Genomic DNA, 23,100 nt, shown 5'->3' on the forward strand with positions numbered 1-23,100 from the left:
TTATTTTAAAAAATGTGATTTCATTACGACTGATGAATTTAAAGTCCTGGTACTGATGGACAAGCCACTGGGCAGAGGTGAAAGAAAGCTTTGAAACCTTCTCCTTAGCCATTGGGGTGTGATCTGGCCCCACGCAGCTGGGAGCTGTTACCACCCATTGCATCTGTAACTGACTAGAGGATGGTTCTTAGGAAAGATCATCAGTGGAGCATAGTGAAATCAACAGCAGATTCTGTTTGTTAGATGGTGTTGGGTTCACAAGGCTCTGCTCTTCCATCAACCTTCATAAGGGAGCTGCATCCTGACTGATTAATCTTTCCAGTGATAACAGAGTTTGGGCGGGCCAACCCCTTAAGAGGTGAGCTAGAGGGCAGGACCTGAATTTCCAGTTTCTTTGAGCATTCACTGGCCTGCATTGTGCTGACTTAGGTAAGTAACACATAAATATTTTCTGATGATGGCCCTGGCATGTAAAAATCACAGTTCAAAATGACTTGGGGATACTGCAGCCACTCACATATCCATTGTTTTATTCAATACATATTAATGATTGTCATGAAATTACACTGGCAACAGATGCTCAGGACACAAACATACCAAGTAGACATGGATCCCATCCACAATTACTTCACAGTTACTTCTGAATATCTGTAGAGTGGGGGAGAGAAAAGGCACTCTTAACCAACGCAATATTAGACGTCAAAAGTGAGACAGGCCAGAAACTCAGTCCTGGGAGGAACGATAGAATAAAAGTAAAAAGAAATTATTTCCACCAACCTGAGCAGCTATATGAATATCTGCCCTTTACCAGACACATGTGTGAGCACGCATGACACTCACATACACACACTCTCATATACACTCACAAACTCATTCAGACACAATCAAGAATTGCCTAGTTATTACTGAGCACTGGCTACTCATCAAATCTCTACTAATAATTTTATGTTTATATTTTCCTAATGTCTGCAGTAACTTTAAAAGGTAGGAATATCATTATCCCTTTTTTTCTCAAGGAAACTGACAAACTCCAATCATTGTCTAGCTAGCAAAAGGACGGTATGAACCCAGATTTGTCTGATTTTAAATCCATGTTCTCATCCTATAAGCGAAGTGGGCTTTCTGACTCATGGAAGAAGAATCAGCAGGGCAAGCTCTCAGAACAAGCAGTGTTCTGCTGTGTGAAGATGAGAAGGGCATCTATCCAGGTGGAAGGAAGAGAGAGTAAAGCCCTGGGGGATGAGAGGATGGGGAAGGGGAGTGAACCTGTTAAGCCCTATGCTGCAGAACAGGAATTTCAGCTCAAATCTGCAGACACAAAAGCCACTGTGCTTAACTCCCTCAATGCCTCCCATAAGTAGCAGAAACTATATACACTTCACATTTATTGCAAGGGTTTATAGCATTCGGGGCACATGAAAGGCTTCCAAAGCCAAGCAAACCCCTAGCAGGGGCACAAACAGAACATCCCTGTGGTAACCATGAGCTTATCTTCTTGTTTAAGGAGCACAATCCAGGCCTTGCCCTGTCCAGCCCACACTCCAGGCCCAGCAACCATAGAGAGGAAGTACAGAAGAACCGTGGGCTCCATCGGAGAGCCAGGTATGAGGCTTCTGAGGAGGCCTCCAGGACGGGCAGTCACTCACCCTGCCAAGAACAAGCTGAAGGAAAGTGTAATGAGTCTTCAAGAAAAGAAAGCTCATGTGCTCAGAAGATTACGGTTGGATCAACTAATTTCTGAAGACTTAGTAGATCGCAGCACTTTAAAACAACTCAACCTCCAGAGGCAGCAGTGAATGACTTTCAACCCGTGTCCTTAGGCCTGGATGATTAAGAGCAGGAACGCTGGACCCAGAAGACCTGGGTTTAAATCCCATCTGCAGAAAGTGGAGAACACGACTAGAGCTGTGAGGATCAGGAACATGGATCCATGGGAGATGAGGAGAGCAGGGCGGGCACAAATGGAGCCTGGCCACTATCTGTTTTTCTCTTCCTGGGACCGTGGCTCAGTTCTTCTCTTCCCAGGACTTCCCAGACCACCGGGCTTAGAATCTGAAGCCTGTGTTCCCCATGGGCTGGCTCAGACAATGGGGGTTCTCAGAATAGGATGTGACTCTCCAAAGGGCATGTGAAAGCTTATCTGTAAATATCCAAAGACATGGTAAGTTTTCAATAGTTGATAAGTATTAATCTATAACATGGCCCAGGGATAGGCTAACAGATTCTGCAGACACCTTCCAAATCACTGATTCTCTTAAATGCCATTTCAAATGAGCTGAAAGCAAATTATACTGCTGGTTATAATCTAATATTGGGAGGAAAGAGTGCTTAGATGCACCAATTACACTATTTTCCCTAAAAAAAATCAATCATCTCACTATTCTTTGTCCATCCATCATCCATTCATTGATTTAATAAATAATGCTGAGGACAATATTCACATCTGCTACGCAGCATAGATTATAAAAAGGATAAATATGATGGTATTTTGAGGCCACATGCAATTTTATAAGGGATATTTTATACAATTATTAATGTAAAGAGACTTAAAAAGAAGTCATTTGCAAAAGAATAAAATTACAATGTATAGTTTATTTTTTCCTAAGATGGTGAACTTGAGTCTAGTCAAGCTTTTAGTTAAGTCAATTTCAGTTTATAGGTGTTACAGTCTGTAGGATATACGGGGGACAAAGGAACAAGGTAAGCAACACTGACCTGGAACATTCTACAGGACTGCTGACCTGCTCTCTTCCACAAATCAGTGGCCTGAGAAGAATCATTCTAGATGAAAAGAGATGAAGGGACATGACCAGGTTCGATTCATGATTCTGGAGGGGATGCCGTTTTCACAGACTGTGCAGAATATTACAGTGACAAATGGGGCCCTGAGGGATGCTGCTATGAAAGTTTAGATTTACTTCCCTTTTAAACTATGTGCATACACTTAAATAAAATAAAAAGTAAATTTTAAATTGTGAGTGAAGCAGTGTCTGTGGTATATGCTAAGAATTCAGAGGAGAGAGAGTTAATGGAAGATAAAACTATCAGGCAAGACAAAATAGAGCACAAAAAGCATACATTGGGCCTGCAGAAAGGAGAATTGGTTGTACACGAGGAAGACCTTTCAGTGTGTTGTGGGTCTTTCCTGGGTGAGAGGTTTAATTTAACTTGAATGCAGCTCAATCAATACTTACCGAACCACGTATTTTATGCACCATATTGTGTGTATGTGAAATATTCAGTACAGTGCCTGCCCAATGAGAACATCTAAATGTTGATAGACACTCATTATCAAATTTGCAATTTCCCTTTAATAAAAACATTTATACAAGAGAAACTTACCACCTCCTCTTCCAAGAAATGAAGCCAAATGGTTACTAGCCTAATGATTCCTAGCACATATTCTGGTTCCAGAATGCCTGCTTTTGAATCTCTCCTCTTTACCCACTGGCTTAGTAATCTTGGATGAGCTACTTAAAGTTTCTGTGCCTCAGTTTATTCATGCCATGGTAACAGCAGTGCTTACCTCATAGGGTTGTAGTGAGTATGACATGACTTACTCTATGAAAAGTACTTAGAACACTGCCTGGCACATGGAAAGTTCTAAGGCAACTGTAAATGCCATGAATTTAAAATGATAAAAAGGACAGAGGTTGCGAGGAAGGAGAGGATCAGGAAAAATAATGAAAGGGTACTAGGCTTAATACCTGGATAATAAAATAATCTGTACAAGCCCCCATGACACAAGTTTACCTATATAACAAACCTGCACACGAACCCCTGAACTTAAAATAAATGTCAAATTAAAAATAAAATAAAATATGAAAAATAACAAGTACTATCTAACATCAAATTCACTTAAATACTATAAGGGGGATAAACAATGTATTTACGATGCTTAACTCTGGATTGAAGAATTACATGTGATTTTCATTTTTTCTGTATGCTTGTTGATGTTTTCTTAATGTACTGCAATTAATAAGCAACACTTCTACAAGGAGAACAGAGTAATGCAAATTATATTAGACCTTTAGCTATAAGGAATATGTTATTTGTGAATATATTTAAAGATTTAGAACAATTAGCATATATTTTTCTATATGAATCACAAAACATGCTGCCATTATTCCCATTATAACAGTGAAAATAACGAGTGAGGGGCCGGACGGGTTAAACTTATTTTCCAAGGCCTCAGAAACGGTATTGGAGTTGGTCTTCGGAGTGGCCAAAGTTTTTTCCCTTTGCTTCTAATTTGCAATGAAAGATATAGAAAATCAATGTACAGACCTTCTCAGTGATATTTCAAAGCCCCTTTAGATATTTGTAGTATGCTAATATGTCCATGAGCGCTCAGAATTTTCAAGTCTCCCACAGGAGCGGTCAGTGTTTGGGAAGGAGGCAGCCCCAGCTCCAGCCCACGCCCTCTGCTTTCTTATGCATGCTTCCCCTCTAATTCTGAAAACCATGACAAAGCCAGGAGGGCTTAGGCGGTGCAGGGGTCCTCTGGGCCAATTCAAATGCCTGCGACCCAGTTTTCAGTTGTAGGATGCCTGCAAAATGTGGAGAAAATGCCCATGGCTGGGTGGCAACGGCTTTAAGCTGAGCTCCGCCAGATCCTGCATGTAAGATCTGCAGTCACTCTTTTCCGTCTCCTTCATGAGGTCCTTCCCACCTCGAAAGCCATGCTATTGTCTAAGCTTGGTTCTCTCCGAGGAGAAAAGTAAGAGAAGGACTTGGCTAATGATTGGTAGCTGATCCATTAGGGGCTGTGACACACACCTTCCCTTCCTGTGAAACCGGAGCCAGGGTCTCCATGGATGCCACAGGGCCCGCACAGCTCTGCAGGGAGGAGGGCGGGGTGTCCGGGTCCCCCCGACACCCTCCCAACCCGGACGCTGGCAGGTCGCTCTGCTGCCCCCAGTTTCCCTTGCAGTTTGTCTAACTTGATACTCCCTTTCGCCTCCTAAATTGTTGTTTTACATTTCTACATTCCCTAACTGACGTGATTGTTTCCTGCGACTCAAGTGGGAATTCTCTGAATGCTGATGGAGGAAAAACGAAAGGATTGAGGACTCCTGGGGGAAAGAGACTTAAGTCCATACCACATAAAAGACATTGTTTAAAAGGGGGTGAAGGTAAAAATATAACCAAGGATTTGTTTTTTTCCTTAAATCACTGGAATACTCTATTACTCATTACTAGATGGACAACTTACATTGACCACTTTACTCTTTTAGTATGGAAAATATTTGTACTCTCTCTAGCGCTGTAGGATCATGCAAAAATGGAGGCCAGGAATAAGATTCTTTACATATATATTAATACCTTTTCCTTTAGTAGTACTCCTTTTAAAAATTGTTCACACCTAGCAGAGCGCAGCGGCTCACGCCTGCAATTCCAGCATTTTGGGAGGCTGAGTCAGGAGGATCACTTGAGCCCAGGAGTTTGAGACCAGCCTGGGCAATGTAGTAAAACCCCATCTCTACAAAAAGATTAAAAGTTAGCCAGGCGTGGTGGTGCGTGCCTGTAGTTCCAGCTATGAGGGAGGCTGAGGTGGGAGGACTGCTTGAGCCAGGAGGGTCAGCTGCAGTGAGCTGTGTTGGCACCACTACACTCCAGCCTGGGCAACAGAGTGAGACCCTGTCTCAAAAACACCCATCATGCACACCTATATTATCTTGTTCAGGTGCCACAGCATGTCCTGAGATTAGAGTAGTGAGAAGCCCAACAATGGGAAATCCTTACTCTGTGTCAGACATCAGGCTCAGCATTTTGTATTTTTTATCTTCTTTAATCCTCACAAGAACCTGCTGGGAGACAGACTGTTATTCACTTTTCACAAATGAGGAAACTGAGGCAGAGGGAGGCTTAGTAACTTGCCCAAGGGCCAGGTAGTGTCAGCAGGATTCAAACCTGGACTTCTCTTTCTAGGCCTAGAGCCTTAGCTCTTAATCACTCCACCACAAATAACTACACATAAGGAGGTTGAGGCCCAGAATAGCTTAAATGATTAGCTAGGGACCACAGAGCAGGACCCAGGCCTTCCAAACTGCAAGGTAATGCGTTTCACACACAGGCACACACACTTGCACATACACATCTGCACACACACACACACACACAATCCATCCCTCCTCTGACTTACCGGATACACTACACCACTTTATAAAATAGTTGATGCAGTTTGTTATTAACATTTTGGGCTGGAATCTCCACGGCTGCACACAGTGTAGTTGGGCGGACTGGAGAAGCTTAACACAGAAGGTGCCATGCACCAACTTCATGCAGCAAACATTTGCTGAGCGCCAATCATCTGATAGGCCTAATGTGAGGTGCTAGGGACACTGAGATTAATGAGACAGGGCCACAGCCTCCAAAAAAGTAGTTTAAACAGAAGGGACATGAACCCTGTAATCGATGTAAGCAGTTGTACAAACACATAAACACAAGTGATGAATGCAGTTGCAGAGGACCTAAGTCCAAGGGTTAAGACTGCCAGAGGGTAGCCAGGTTGCCCATAGATGGTCAGCAGCAAGCCTGCCTGCTGTTCTCTTGATTTAGGGTCGAGCTGCCTCTGAAGGAATCCCCTTATGCTTAGGTGGCTTGCAGGAAACCCTCTGTGGAGCACTGAATACCAAGAGCCCTTAAGCGTGGGCCACCCCTCGTGCCCGGATACCCGTACACTCCATGCAGAACAGCCGGGAGCTCTGATTAACCCCCGGGCAGCGCAACTCTTGATGCACCCAGGCCTGGCAGCTTAAAAATCAGCACTCAGACCAGCCAGACAGCACACTTCCCCATCACAACTCCTAAATCTGATTCTAAGACGTTATTCTCAGTGTCGACCTAATTGGATGATCTCATTCATAGATTTATACTTAAGGATGTCTTCTAAGTGGCTCATGAACAGCTGTGTTGGCCACATCGGAATGGAGAGAGCTTGGGCTGAAGAGACCTGGGCACAACGTCATTTACTAACTGAGTGTCCTCAAGCTACTCATTTAGCTCTTCTGTTCCTTGGTTCTCTTACCTGGAATATCAGAATATTCCCATTATCGTGGCAAAAGTGCATGGTGGGGTGACATGAGATAATGTACATAAAGAATCTTATAATATGACTAGCCTCTAATGCTATTCAAGGTAAGTTCTAATAAAATATGCCAGATATATTATTGTAAATATATATGTCTAATACATCTCGTACATAGTTATATGTCGTCTCTCTAATAAACAGACATGTAATAAAAATAACAATATACATAAGTGTAGTATTCATTAGACTTAAAAAATATGTATTTTAAAGTGAAAGTTGCCCTGAATTTTATCTAACAAAGTCACCTTTAATATAACTATATTTTTTGTTAAGTTATCCAAATGCTAGGTAAATTCTGTGAGAAGAGACCATGTGGGGAGAGTGGAATTAAAGAGGTGATATTTTATGAAAGTCATTCTATTCAACATACTCATAAATATAAAACACCTTGCCTATTTGGCTTCAAATATGGCATGTGGACCAGGGATTTGAAACATTTATCATAGAAATTTTCAAACATACACAAAAATAGAGCCAGTGAAGCCATGTTTCCATCATCCAGCTTCAATAATCAATAATTCCCAGCTATTCTAGCCTCAGTAATAGCTCAGCACCTGGATCATTTTGAAGCAAACCCCAGATGTCACATCATGTCAGTGATTTTTAAATTGTCCTGTTTATATATTTACACCAATACAGAAGAACTTGTCAGCCAATGGTTTTTAATGATTAATTTCTGTTACATTTCCTTTGTAAAGTACAGATTGGATACCACCAAATTTCCTATCATACCACAGAGATGGATCACTGCTCTTCAGTGAATATCTATTCTGTGCCAGTGCTAGCCTACACCAAATATTTTCAAGGAAAATAAGTCTCAGGTGAAATATTTTGCCCAATCTTTAGTAGCTAGTAAATGGCTGACTAGAGATTGGATCTTAGGCCTATAGGAATCCCAAGATTTTGCAGTTGTCACATAGGAAAATCTTCTACTGAGATTACACATTTCCTGGGATGTGTCTACATGTTTGTCTGGATAATATTTTCAAGGATTAATCCATGCAGTGGTATAATGCCTTTTGACCTTGCCAACCTTTCCATTCAAATTATAAATTGACTTTTACTGTCTTCAGAGTAGAGTTGTTATTAAAGAAATGTAAACATAGAAACATAAGCAGTCAATTTTTGGCTTTTCTAGGCTAATAATGTCTAGATTTGCAGAAATACTTGCAGAGTGAGTGTGCAACCACCTCCAGGAGACCAAGCCACTCACTCCCGATCCCCATCCCCATCCCCCCAAGTCCCACCCCTCTGCCCCACAGCCTAGCCCCATCAACCAGGCTGAAGCTAGCAAGGGGCCAACGTTCTCTCATGACCACCAGCCAGCTGTGAGCACTGTGAAGGAGAAGTGATGCTTGGTGGCGGGGTTGATCTCATCTCCAGCATTCTGAAAGCATCCTCAGCTTATCAAAAATGGAGTAAACTGTTTTCCCTTTCAATGGCGCTGAGAACAAGGCATGATCGGGATGAGATGAGGACTCCCACACTCCAGCAACTGTCAGCAGCATGGTGGATAGGTGCCTCCAGTCCACAGTGCAATGAACACTTCAGAAAACACCCTCCCGGTCTTACGTCTATTCCTGGGGAATTTGTATCCCTTACCACTAAATCCAATTCGTCACTGCAATTTATAGAAAACCCTGAGCAAAATAAATATCTATTTGACTAAACCGACCCTAATTTCCAATATTAAGTGCTACCAAAATGCAAAACAAGAGCTTAATAGAGAAATTGTGTTCAGAGATGGAAAACAAAGAAAATTATGATGTTTGCATAAAACCAACTTGCCTATAGAATCTTACCTGCTTATTAGTATTACATAATGCATTTGTGTTTTTTTGTTTGTTTTGTTTTTCTTCAGACGGGGTTTCACTCTTTGCCAAGGCTGGAGTGCAATGGCGTGATCTCGGCTCACTGCAACCTCTGCTTTCCAGGTTCAAGCGATTCTCCTGCCTCAGCCTCCCAAGTAGCTGGGACTACAGGCATGCGCCACCACAGCTGGTTAATTCTGTATTTTTAGTAGAGAAGGGGGTTTCTCCATGTTGGTCAGGCTGGTCTCGAACTCCCGACCTCAGGTGGTCCACCAACCTCAGCCTCCCAAAGTGCTGGGATTACAGGCGTGAGCCACTGCGCCAAGCCATAATGCATTTGTTAATTGCAATTTTTCACTGCATAGAATAGACATTACCTAAACAATGTATTAATCCTGAATGCTTTTCTGTAAATATGTGCAGCTTTTCACTTTCTGCCCGTAGAGTCATACTTCCTGGACGACTGTGGCTGTTGGGGGGCCATGTAACAGGTTTGAGCCCATGGCTGTGAGAAGACATGACATAATTTCTAAGCCAGTATCCTTGTTGCTGATTCCAGACTTTCTACAACTCTTTCCCTCTGCCTCTTCAAAGAGTAGGCTGGGCCTTAGAGAGATGTGTGGAATCGTGTCCCTGACTGATGACAGACGGGAGACACGAGCGATAAATCCACCTTTGTGGTTTTCGGCCATTGGGAATTCAGGGGTGGTGTTTGTTTCCTGGAGTTTACTTCTCCATCATCAAGAACAACCTAGTGTGTCCTGACTGGTTCAGGTAACTTTCCCATGTGGCAGACATTTAGAAAGCCCCAGCTTCGTGGACTTTCTTCCTGCAAACTCTGTGCTGCAGATTAGAAAACTAACATCCAAAAGAAACTGACAGCTTTTTGTTTCACTTAATATTTTAGAAAAAAAAGTTTAAAATACATTTACTTTAGAATAGCATGCTATTTTTTTTGAGGGGGGCTGTCGTGGTTTTCACAAGGGAGGAAGCAACTCTGGCATGTTGACACAGGTAAGAAGGTAAATATTGTATCATAAGCCATGCTGCTCCCGTGACCACTTCTTCACTTTGTGAAATAATTTATTTATGGTGCAGCTCCTGCTTCTCCTGTGGATGTTGTCAAGTTTTTTCACATACTCCCTGTGCCAGGCTGCCGAGGTGAAGGCAGCCACACGATCCCTCACCCAGCCACCTCCATCTCCCTGCACTGCACTCCTCCATCTCCGCCGGATATACAAATCGCTCCCTCAGACACTCCAGCTGTCACTGCGGATAGACATTGTCTTGGGGGAAAATGCACTGGGAGTGGCAGAAAGGGTATATTTCTGACACTGGTTTGAGTTGTCATTCAGTCTCTATGTCTTAAACCAGTTCCTGGATATGACAAGCCCAACTGTTTGATATCATTTGCACATGACTCATCACTGCATAGCAGACTTTTAAAACTTTTCCAAGCTGAGAAGCTGTTCTCAGGAAAATATCCGTGCTGTGCTTGATGAGGCAGCACTTGTACAGCAGCCTTCTTTCCTGGGGTTCTGGGGTGAGCTCTCCCTAAGCGGCTTAGGCTCTCAGTAGTTCCTTTTTGGTTGTCTAAAAATGTGACAAAATCTCCAGCCCCCTAGTGCTTTGTCTCTCAGTGTTCCACCCTTATGGATGGATACCCTAAGTACATACTGTCATTTCTGTCGGATTTTGGAGAAAAAGGAGGTGTGCAGTTGGAGGTACTTAATTGGGAGGGTGCCTTTATGTCTGCAAATGAACCGAGAGCTGGTAAACATGCTGTATGAGTTCTCTACGGCTGCTGTAACAAGTACCCCAAAAGGAGTGGCTTAACCAACAGAAATGTATTGTTTTGAAGATCTGGAGGCTGGGAATTTGAGATCAAGGTGTTGGCAGGATTGATTCTTTCTGAAACTGTAACAGAGACTCTGTTCCAGGCTTTGCTCCTGGCTTGCAGCCTTTGGGGCTCCTTGGCTTGTAGATAGATACTTGAAGCCCATCTCTGCCTTCATCTTCACATGGTGCTCTTCCTGGGTTGTGCCTCTATGTGTAAATGTCTCCTTTTATTATATAAGGACACCAGCCATATTGCATTAGGGCCCATCCTACTCCTTTATGACGTCGTGTTAAATAGTCACATCTGTAATGACCCTATTTCCAGATAAGGTCATGTTCCAAGTTACTTTGGGTTAAGATTTCAACATATGAATTTGATCAGTTTGGAGCTATTATTCAGATGTGATTTTAATGTCACGTTTAGTGGTTTATGCACAGAACTGTGGGTATGTATACACAAGTCTGTTTTTTTTTTTTTCCTGGCATAGTTGGGTTTGAAGATTTCCATATCAGTGAATTTTCAGCAACTCGAGATTCCCCTTTTAGTATTAAGTTATTTAAATGTAAGTGAAATCATTTTAGATAGAGAGCTTTTTAAATACACGAAGCATTTTCTTGTTTTCATAATCAGGGTACATAGCTATGCATATTTCTCTCTAGCTAGATTATGAACTCTGGAAGGTTGATGACGCTAAATTTCTCATCTTTCCATTCCCACTGTCTGACATAAGGTCTCCCATGTACCAAGGGCTCAATAAAGGTGTTTGGAATGAAAATAAATGGAATGCTGAATATAAACATAAACTCATGTTAACAACTTGGGGTGATCATATAAGCATCAACTATCATACTGTATATAGTGAAATCCCTGCAGATGGCCTTGAGGTGTGAGAGACAGTTCTGGCTTAGACCAAATGTCCTAAAATGACTATCTTTGCTTCGTCCTCATGTCCGCGTTAGTTTTTCTAGCTCCTTGCTCAACCTCCTTCTTCACTGTCCTTTTTCTTCCCCAGCAGCCACATCCCATCTCCTGTCTTGCTACGTCATGCGGCAGCACCTCCCTTGCTGCTGCTCATCTGTGCCATGTGCACCCCCACCCCAGGACCTTTGCACCTGCTGTTCTTCTTCCTGGTTCTGGCAACTATTTCCATGGCTTGGACCCATCCTTCATTCCTGCTCTGCCCACATGACATCTGGGCATAGGGACCTTCTCTGCCCATTCTATGTGAGTTTATCCTTCCCACACAAACCTTCTCTATACCCCATCCAAACGTACAGTTTTTACACCAATAGATACACATTTCCTTGTTCATTGAGTGTCTCTTAAGCTAGTTCCAAAAGAAGGGCTTTGTCCATTGTGCTCACTGTTGTTTCCCCAGAATCTTGTGATGATCTCGTCACAAAGAGGCGCACAGTAAAAATGCTCTGCCTGAAGGACACAGGGAGGATGGGTAGGTCTCTTCTAAGATCAGAGTAAATATATCATTCAGGAGACACGGAGGAGCTCTCCTACAGATCATGTTAATGAGGTTATGAGGGACAGACTGCTTTGTCGGTTTCAACTAGCCAGAGGCTTGTGCAAGTGAGGAAGGCGGGAAAGCAGCATCCTCTTCCAGGGTCTAGGTTGTTCTTCCACAGTTGAGGTCTCAGGAGGAACTTCCCGAGAAGCGCCATGTTGGTGGGAGAACTTGTCAATATAAACCCACCTTCCAGCTTGTTTGCTGCTTGTAAGCATTTCGTTCCCTGGAAACATTGAAAACACATGTTTTCCACTAAAAGGTGTCCAGCCAATTATTTCTTGTGTCTGCAAGGGTCAAATTCACGGTTTGTGACTCCTCACACACTGACGTGCCCTGACAAAGCAGCTTGAAGGCCTTGGCGGCAGTGGCCCGAACTGGCTCCCAGGAAGGAGCGCTGGTGGCCCTCCTGCCCCAGCGGCTCTGCGCATGGGAATCGCAGACCCAGAGACTGTGGTCTTCCTCAGCGCCTGCTTTCTAAAGTGTTTCACAAAGACTCAGAGTCATGTAGGGACTTATCAGGGGGCTATCGGGCAGAACTAGGGTTTAAAACAAGTTTGTACAAACTTGGGGTCCAGCCTCAAGGATCACGTCCCAGACCCCTGGGTGGAGTCTTGCCCTCCCGTGGTGTGCTCCGGTCATGCCTGTGCTCTCCTCCAGCGTTCTTATAAATGCAATGTGTATGCCTGTAATCTCAGCACCCGAGGCAGGTGGATCACCTGAGGTCAGGAGTTCAAGACCAGCATGGCCAACATGGCGAAACCCTGTCTCTACTGAAAATACAGAAATTAGCCTAGTGTAGTGACATGTGCCTGTAGTCCCAACTTCTTGGGAGGCTGAGGCAGGAGAACCACTTGAACCTGGGAGACGGAGGTTGCAGTGAGCTGAGATTGTGCTGCTGCACTCCAGCCTGGGTGAAAGAGCAAGACTCCATCTCAAATAATAATAATAATAATAATAATAATAATAATAACAACAACGTAATGTGTACATTACTTTTGGAGCCACAGAATGAACACTTGTCTTCCTCAAATTAACTATAAACTGTATTCATTTGTTTTATTTCTGTATTCCTCCTGATTGTGTTAACAGGCTAAAAAATAATTTAATCAATTTACGTTGACCTAAATGCCTGTGGCTCAAGCACAACAGTATAAGATCTAGCAAAAGTAGGCTGGGTGTGGTGGCTCACGCCTGTAGTCCCAGCACTTTGGGAGGCCAAGATGAGTGGATCACCTGAGGTCAGGAGTTTGAGACCAGCTTGGCCAACACGATGAAACCCTGTCTTTACTGAAAATACAAAGATTAGCTGGACATGGTGGCAGGCACCTGTAATCCCAGCTATTTGGGAGGCTGAGGCAGGAGAATTATTTAAACCAGGGAGACAGAGGTTTCAGTGAGCCAAGATTGTGCCATTGCACTCCAGCATGGGTGACAAAGGGAGACTCTCTCTCAAAAAAAAAAAAAGGTAGCTAAAGCAAGCCCTGCTCTCATTGGCCGGGAATACAGGTACTTTCTAGGGCTGGTAGGTGCAGATATTCTATGCTTAACAACACAAAGACATTCTGGTTGAATTCCATTAAAAAACACCCATCTGCAAAAACTATGTTACATGCCTAGTAACAGGGGAAAGATTAATTACATGATAGTGTAAACATATTACATTAATCTTTTGAGATTATTTTTGAAGAAAAAATAGTAATATCAAAAGCCTCCTGTATAATAGTGAGTGACTAAAGAAGGGATGCCAAAGCATATTTAGCATGCTGCAAATTTTTTAAAATACTGCTTATATAGGTGTGCATGTTTGCATGTGTTTAGAGAAGGAACAAGAACTATATCAATCTTTAACCATGGTTGATGCTGAGGATGTAATTGCGTGACCTTTTTATTTTCTGTGTTATTATTTCCTGTATTCTGAAATACTCTATAATGTATGTATATAAAAAATAACAACATAAATTTTCTTTAGTTGTATTTTCTTCCTTCAAAGGTACCTCAAATAATACAAGAGTTTCATAAGAGATTTCTGGTGTTAAACTTTACTGGACCATCCGGAAAGCAGAGCTTCTGTGTTTTTTTACAAATACAAAATAAAACTGATTCAGAAGCCTGGGAAATATATATATACATATATGAGATATATATTACATATATAATATACATATATGAGATATATATTACATATATAATATACATATGGTATGTATAATATATAAAATATATGATAGCATAAATTACATATAAATAACATATATTTTTGATAGCATAAATTATATATGTGTGATCACGTGAATGTCTGAGTTCATATATGTGCACATACACACAGGTACAAACATATACATACAACATTTGTCTATTTGTTTTTTATTTCTCCCAGCATTATAATCCTCTTGCATTAAAATCCTCTTCCTAGCTTTAGGAAATTCCCTACCTTGTAAGTATTGGGTGGGGGTAGTGTTGAAGGAGGAGGGAAAAGCCCGCCTATCACTATTAGAAGCTGAAAAAAAGACCAGGTTCCCAGCCAATCCGCTGCACTTATTCTGAATGTGGATCAGACCTGTGGAGGAATTCCATGGTGGTGGAGGGTGCAGTGACACCACATTTCCAAGGTAGTGACCGCTGCAAGGACTAGGTAAGGGTCTGTATCTAGTCCTGACACAGAGGGTTCCAGCTGTGGCACTGGGGACTGTCACAGCAGCCAGGGTGGCCCATAGAACTGCTTTTGTGGCAGGATTTTCTGGAGCGGTGGTGGCTGTATCTGGACTCCTCCTTGTTTCCATACCAGGATCTGCAGACTTCCTAAAGTTTCTATTGTTCAATAACTTTGTTTTCTGGCTTTTCTGTTTGTTTGCTTGTTTGTTTTGTTTTGTTGAGACAGAGTCTCATTGTCACCCAGGCTGGAGTGCAATGGTGTGATCTCAGTTCAGTGTAACCTCTGCCACCCAGGTTCCAGTGATTCTGCTGCCTCAAACTCCCAAGTAGCTGGGATTACAGGCACCTGCCACCACATCTGGCTAATTTTTTAACATTTTTACTAGAGACGGGGTTTCACCATGTTGGCCAGGCTGGTCTCGAACTGCTGACCTCAAGTGATCCACACGTCTCGAATAACTTTTGTTTTCCATTTGTTAACCAGAATTGATTTCTACTTCTTGCCACTGGAGTGACGAGGTGAGTGGGCTTCATGACAGCATTCAGTTCAGTACCAAATGTGACCTGGAAACTCATATGAACTTGTAGTTCAGAAAATATTGCAGACACCCCATGCACGAGCGGCACTGGCTTAGATGCTAGAGAGATATACAGCTCTCCAATTAGGAAGCCTGAGTCCATTAGTGAACTCCACTAATAGGTCAGGAAAAGTAATAGCTAATAAATATTTTATTAGCATTTGTTGAATCTCACTAATGGGAAAGCCAAATATATCAAAAGTAGCAAGAGTCGCATTCAGTATCCAGCCATTACTCAATGCTGTGTCTGCTGTTTCCTATGACTTCTGTGTGGAATAATTAGAGAAGTTCAAATAGAATTATGTGCATAACCATTAGTATTTTTATTTTTCTATTGTAAGCCATCATATTGTCTTACTTTGTTATTTACCTACATAATGTATTCAATATTACTTTTCTATCTATGGTACAGTAAATTTATAGCTACGTTAATATATTAATAGTTCTCTATTTAGGAAATACAACACATTTTTTTTGCATATTTTCTTTAAAAAATTAACTACTAAAATCCATTACATATAATATTAGAAGCCTTTACAAACGAAAAGAAAAATCACCACCATGACCACCAACAAAACCCCAGAGCTAATAGAACCACAATCCATCACTGCAATAGGGCTATAATTGTTTTGCTTTCTTAGATTATTTGAAACCTTACCTCTCAGGAGAAAAAATATATATATATAAAATATATATTTATATATATATATATGATATAATATATATAAAACTTAAACTACTATTTAAAAAACTGCCAAACTTTTTTTCTGTTTGGGGTTTTCAAGGGTAGACCAGTTAGAAATAGTGGAGCTGTCATTCTAGATATTTAGTGTTTGAAAATAGAAATGAGGGTCCAATCTGGATTTCCCAATATTTTCTCTAAAAGTTCTTGGTTGTTCCTTCCTGGAAAATGAAGTGCTGAAGTAGACAGCTGTCAGCATCATACACACATTCTGGAAGGCATGCATCTTTTAGCAGTTGTTAGGTAAATCTTGCAATAGCAGCTTCTCTCCGAAGAAAAACAAACCTCATAATCTCTTTCTGGGGGGATTTACCTTCATGTAAACGAAAGGCAAAATATGGTACTTCTCAGCTCATCCATTCATGCCACAAATACTTGTTTAAGAACTTGAAAATACAAATGCCCTCCCAAATCACAGCCATAGAAAGTTTTAAAGAAGGAAGTAATATCATCACAACAGGTAGATTATCAATTAGGGCATGTGCAGTGCTGGTGTGGTCTAGTAGATGAAACACATGTTGTAGAACTGAGAGGTTGTAGGTTTGGGTATTGGTTCTGCCATGTAATTATCTGTACTGCCATGGGCTAGTCAGGCTATGCGGCTTGCTCATAAAAGTAAGTAATACCAGTTTTGTGAAGATAGGAAAATAGCTACAGAGATAATATATACATATATATGTATATGTTTGGTACACTGTATTTGTATATGTATATGTTTGGTACATTGAAGACATTTAGGATATTGTAGCTTTTATTGTTATTGGTATAACTGGCCCAAATAACTCAGGCCCAAGCTTGAGACTATTGTCTAATTGTAAGATTCTGTTTTAACAACCGGTGACATTTCTATCCCCATCCGGTCCTTAAGGTTGGATAGAATTACCTGAATTTTAAAATCGCACATATTAAAACCAATGCTACCCCATTGATCTTACTTGCTACCCTAGATTTATTTAGGAAAAGATGGTTTGATTATATTCGGTGGTCTCCAAAACTCATTCTTACAACAATTAATAAGTAACTACTATTATAGATTCTTGGAAGAAATAAAGAATCTTAGTTTGCAATTTACATGACAGAATAAGGCATGATTCTGATATGAAACACCTAGTGGTAAATACCACCATCCATGGTAAATGGCAATATATAATTATACCAAATTAATGATGGGTTAAATAGTTAATAAGGCTCTAAGAAAAAGTAGAGATCACCACAGGTTGAGTGATTAGGATTCATTGGAATTCTCTCAATAGCAAGCCCAACTCAAACTGGCTGAGCCAAGAGCTGGGACATACAGGCTCACCCAAGAAGTTTAGAAGTAGGTGGCTTCAGTTTCCTTTGCCCTGGAGGCCTAATGATGTCAACACTCATCTGGTTTTTCTTGTTTGCCACTTAGGGCATTAGATTCACTTCAATCTGGCTTCCCTCTGATAGCCAAATGGATGCAGCCACTCCAGGCTTCAAAAATTCCCACTTTACCATCCAGAAGGGGTGAGCAAGCTTCCCTCCTTGGCCCGAATCAGGTTGCCTGCCTAGTTCGGACCAATGCTGTAGACAGTGGATGGTGTTATACTAATAATTCTGGCAAAGGCCAAATACCACAGCCTCGCAAGGTGTGTAGAAAGAAGGTGGAGAGGTTAGTGGTTGGAATTACTTAGTGGAGGGGAGTAGATGTTCAGCTTGTGGTCACAATATCCACCACAGATAGCTTCAGAAAAATATGGGATTTAGAATCTTCTACAGTCCAACTCTCCAAACTATAGAATTGCAGAATTAATTCTGTCCAAAGTCACCGAATAGCATTAGTTCATGTTAGGGAGAAAGTTGGACTCTAAGTAAGTCTGCAGAAGCCAGACTGCCTAGGTCCAATCCCTAGCTGTGCCATTGACTAGCTGTGGGATATTGTCTAATCTGTGTCACCACCCAAATCTCAGGTTGAATTATAATCCTCAGTGTTGGAGGTGAGGCCAGGTGGGAGGTGATTGGCTCATGGGGGCAAATTTCACTACTGATACTGTTCTTGTGAAGTAACTGAGTGCTCGTGAGATCTGTCATTTTAAAAACATGTGCCCCCTCCTCTCTCTCTCTCTCTCTCGTCCTCTTGCTTTGGCTGTGTGAAGACACCTGTTCCCACTTGGCCTTCTGCCATGAGTAAAAGCTCTCTGAGGCCGCCCCAGAAGCTGATGCTGTCATGCTTCCTGTACAAGCTGCAGAACCATGAGTCAATTAAACCTCTCTTCTTTATAAATTACCCAGTCTCAGGTATTTCTTTACAGCAGTGAGAGAATGGACTTATACACTTTGGGACCTCCAGCAAATTATTGAGTCCTTCTCTGCAAAATTGGAAGAATAACAACTCCTTCTTTGCTGGATTGCAGTAAACACTAAACAAGCTATTTAATGTGAACCCACAAAGAGTGATGCCTGACACCCAGTAAGTGTCATCATGATTGTTTCCCTGTCATGCTTCTTTCTACAACAGCATCCTACCTGCCCAGGCCCTGAAGAGATGCATAAAGAAAAAGGGGCAAAAAAGAAGCAGGGGATTATATTGCAAGGGGCAATAAATACAGACAGATGTCACAGAATGAGTGCTTTCCCAAAATGACAGTAAAAACAAGTTGACTTTGGGGAAATGATTTGGTACCAGGTAGCAGAAGCTTGAATGCCAGGTTAGGGAGTATCATACATACTGCTTCCCAAGTGGCTACAACAGATCCAAAAAGATTTGGAAATATTTATATCACATCACCTCCTCTTTCAGGCAGAATTCCAAATGTTCTAGGGATAGATCCTTTTCACATTTATATCTTTCTTTTTTTATTAGACTTTACTGAGGGCTGGTTTCTTTGTTAGTTTGTTTTGAAGAAGGAGATTCAGCAAAGTCTCTTTCTTTTTCTTTCTTTCTCTCTCTCTTTTTATGGTAGGGTCTTGGGTCTCACTCTGTCACCCAGGCTGGAGTGCAGTGGCGTGATCAGGGCTCACTGCAGCCTCAACCTCCTGGCCTCAAATGATCCTTCTGCTTCAGCCTCCTGGGTAGCTGGGATTACAGGCATGGGCCACCAAGTCTGGCTAATTTTTAAATTATTTGTAAAGAAGAGGTCTCATTATGTTGCCTAGGCTGGTCCTGAGCTCCTGGGCTCAAGCAATTCTCCTGTCTCAGCCTCCCAAAATGTGCCTGGCCGGTATCCTTCTTTTAATAACAGGTCTCTCACCTCAGGTGATGGTTTATTTTATGCATCACCTTGGCTGGTGAAACATTATTCTAAATGTGTCTGTAATAGTGTTTGAGATGAAACCCACATTTAAATAGGTGGACTTTGAATAAAGCAGATTAGACTGGCTCCCCTAAGGAAGAGAAGATCCTTCTGGCAGCCTGTCTTTGGACTTCATCTGCAAGCTCAGCTCCTTCTGGTCCCACAGCAAATGGTGTTCAGACTCAAACTGCCCCTCTTTCCCCTGTCCCCACCCTGGACTTCTCCCCCATCCAATTTTGGACTTGCTTACCAAGCCTCCACAACCAAGTGAACCAATTCCTTAAATGAAATCTCTTTCTGTATGCATGCACATCCCATGGATTCTATTTTTTTGGAGAACCCTGATGAATAAACCTTCTAACGGAGCTGCCCTAAAGAGTAATTGTGTCAGTGGAATTTGATTGGGGAAATGGTGGCTCCTATCAGCAGGAAGTTACTTCTGTGGCCTCCTGTATTTCTTTGTGTTGTCCTGTTTCTTACCCTCCCCAGCTACTGTCTGTGCCAGCTGAGCAACGTCTGCCATCTGAGTGTCCACGTGGAACCACCCCGGCAATGGAGCCATACGGAAAGGGTCTTGATGACGTCACTCATCTGGGTTCCTGTGTGACGGAGTTAACTCTGTTCTCTGTGCCTGGCCAATTCCTTGCATGTTTTTCCATTTTACATAATTTCCTATTGACCTTGGACTTCAACATGCATGTTGTGGGCTTTGGTTCTTCTGAAGCCACCTTCTGTTCTTGTTGGGTGTATGTTTGTGTGTACTCCAAGTCAATGGGTGACAGTCTCGTGTGGGAAGTGCACGTGTGTTTTTCATTCTTCTTTTTGTCTGAAGTGTATAAACACCACTGTCACTGACAAATTGTATCTCATTAGCATGGTAAATCATTTTGATGTGCAATATCACCTCCTCCTGTTCTTCCTATCTCTTTGACGTGCCTGTATTGACATTCCAATTCTGAGAAGTCTTCCATCAACAATCTGGAAGAAATAATCTTCCAGAATTGATATAATTATAGAGGGGCTAGTTTGTTTGTTTGTTTTTAATCTGCTCCCTACAACTATGTGGCAAGCGTCCTTTTCATTGTCTTCTTTGTCATCTCTTGCAGAACCATCTTCAGTTTCTGCTTCACTTTGCATGTTAAAGCATGAAACATGTTGTCTGTCCCAAAATGAATGGCTCCATTTCTCCCCTTTCCTTTAGTCCTTAGTTGTAGTGCTTCGTATCATGCTTCGCCAGTTTTAATAGAGTTAATGTAAGTCAGGAGGTCTCAAAAAGCTTTACAAATGTTAATTAATTATGCGACAGAACAGCCCTGTGAGACAAGGATGATGATCCCTATTTCACAGGTGGGGAAAATTCCAAACACACAAAGCTTGAGTGACATGACTAGTTGGCCATTATTAAGAAACTGCGGTTGTGTTTGTGGCTGTGCCTTACAGTGTCAGTGTCTGGCGTATGCAGTGTGATTGCCCCACTTTGCAGATGAGAAAATGGACTGAGAGGTCCATTTCTGTATCAGAGGTTTATTCAACCTTCAGGTTTGCTCAGATTATTCACAGGCCTCTGGGGTTTCCCATTTTTCTTTATTTTCTCAGCTTTTCCCCCAGTACAGCACTGTTAGTCAGTGAGCCAGCAATGGAAAAATCCAGGTGTGCATTTCATATGACTTGGTTTACCCCAACTCTCAGACCACATCTGTAAAACATGGGTCTCAGGTCTGATCACAGAGGCCAGTTAAAAGAAGAGACTTAAAAAGCAGGGATCCAGCTCTACACACAAGTGTCCTGTGTCAGAACAAGACCAAGGATGCAACCAGCACATATGTCCTGGCTATCTGCATGGTGCCTTGCTATTCCCCCACTCTGCGGCCCAGGAAGAGCAAACAATGTACAGTTCCAGGGCCATATTCAAGGTCTCCAACTTCTTGCCAGTTGCTGCCTGGAAAGCCCACCTCTGTCCTTTTCCTTCCACGCACCTTCAAGACTCAGGCATTATTCCTGCCTCCCCAGCCGGGGCTGCCTTCCTGGGCTGGAGGCTTGTTCACCCCAGTGCCAGCTCTCAGTGTGCAGGTGAGCATTGCAGATGGCCTCTCAAACTCGGCTCTCACACATCTGGCTACTACAAGCCCCTGGAGACGGGAACTGTCTTTCATCTGCGTGTGCTCAACAACACCCAAAGCTTCACGCACAACAAAATTTTGTAGAATGAGGCATGACCAAAGCTATAGAGGGGGTGAGGCAGATTGTGCTTATTAATAGAAAACTTATTTTTTGGCTCAAAGAAACTGATTTTTGACAAAAGGATTGTGTGTGTGTCATTCCTTCACTGACTTAAGAGCTATGATTGGCAGCCACTGGTCTGTGGCTGAACAGCCTTTGAGTTAGTTGAATGCATTGGTTAAAGATATAGACTCCAGGCTTTTTTTCAAACATATGGAATCTGTATTCTGGGAAGTAGACTCAGAAATCTGTACTTTTGATTGTGTGATTTTGATGTTTGTTTGGTACATTTAGAAATGAGATTTCTGTTTTATGAAACATTATAGTATCTTATTAATGCTATAATATTGGTATGCTCTCTCAGTTAAAGAAGTTTGTTAACTGAAATAACGATATAAAAAGAAGCTTTTTTTTTTTTTAAATTACCTCAAACTTGAGTTTGAAAATTTGCTGTCCTGGAAGACAATTGCTTCTCTTCTCCCTATTGTAAAGTTCACAATAGCTCTGTCCAGGAGCAGAGTAACCAGTGACTTCAAAACCACTGACCATCCCCAAAGCAACAAGATAAGGGGGCCAATTGACATTCAGTTTGAACCACCGGGTGTTTTAAATGTTTTGAATGTGAATATCCTTAGTTGAAATTTGCCTTCCCCTGTTTCCACAGGCCCCAGTCTCACTGTCTTGCCCTATCTCTTCATTCGCTCTCCCTCCCAGATGTGGAAGCTGAATTTATACTGGTGCCTCCAAGCCGGCACTCTGAGTGCAAATAAGTAGTGGCTATTGCATTATTTATTGGACCTGAAAGAAACCTCCAATATGATCTAGTTCAGCCACCAATTTATGCGTGAGAAAACAAAGGACCAGAAAGGTAAATCAAGTTACCTAATACTGCACAGCTGACCTGGCGGCTCACCAGAATTGAAAGCCATTCTTCGGATTCTTCATCCACTGCCCTTCCAGTATAGCATAGAATCTGCTCTGTATTCCAGAACAGAGGCTTGGAATCTAGTCTCATCAGGCAATTCTATCTGTTAAGTCTTTTAAGCAGGTATCCCTAATATATGTATTATTTTAAAAATCATACACATGTACAACTGTTAATCTAGTCATTAAATGTTAATGAAGGATAATATCTTTATTTTTTGTAAGCTGGAAAAGAAGTACAAATAAAGCACTCCAATTTGTGTTTTTCTTCATCCCTATACATGATCCTGCACAGTTTCTGAGGACGGTAGCAATTGCTTTCAAAGACCACTGTACTAGAAAACAATTTCTCAATGCATCGTGGTGTGGGCAGTCTTCTATGAGGTCTTTCACAAATCATTTCTAACTAGTAATTGAAGCAGACCACAGTTTGGAGATGATTGCCTTGCTTTAGCAATCACAGT

General features: G+C 41.9%; 1 long non-coding RNA gene across 4 annotated transcripts; it reads right to left on the reverse strand.

Moving 5' to 3' along the window:
* Window positions 1–513: 513 nt before the first annotated feature.
* On the reverse strand, window positions 514–22,692 carry LOC107972122 (uncharacterized). 4 transcript variants are annotated; one of them, XR_008546154.1, is made up of 4 exons: window positions 22,595–22,692; window positions 2,716–2,781; window positions 1,647–2,140; window positions 514–648 (listed from the first exon to the last, which is right to left on the reverse strand). It is a non-coding gene; the product is annotated as an uncharacterized LOC107972122 (long non-coding RNA). The 4 variants fall into 4 exon arrangements; XR_001714923.2 differs by lacking the exon at window positions 22,595–22,692 and adding an exon at window positions 4,288–4,402; XR_001714924.3 differs by having other exon boundaries at window positions 514–2,140; window positions 22,595–22,669.
* Window positions 22,693–23,100: the final 408 nt, after the last annotated feature.

Source organism: Pan troglodytes, chromosome 12 (assembly GCF_028858775.2).
Source record: "Pan troglodytes isolate AG18354 chromosome 12, NHGRI_mPanTro3-v2.0_pri, whole genome shotgun sequence".
NCBI classification, from domain to species: domain Eukaryota; kingdom Metazoa; phylum Chordata; class Mammalia; order Primates; family Hominidae; genus Pan; species Pan troglodytes.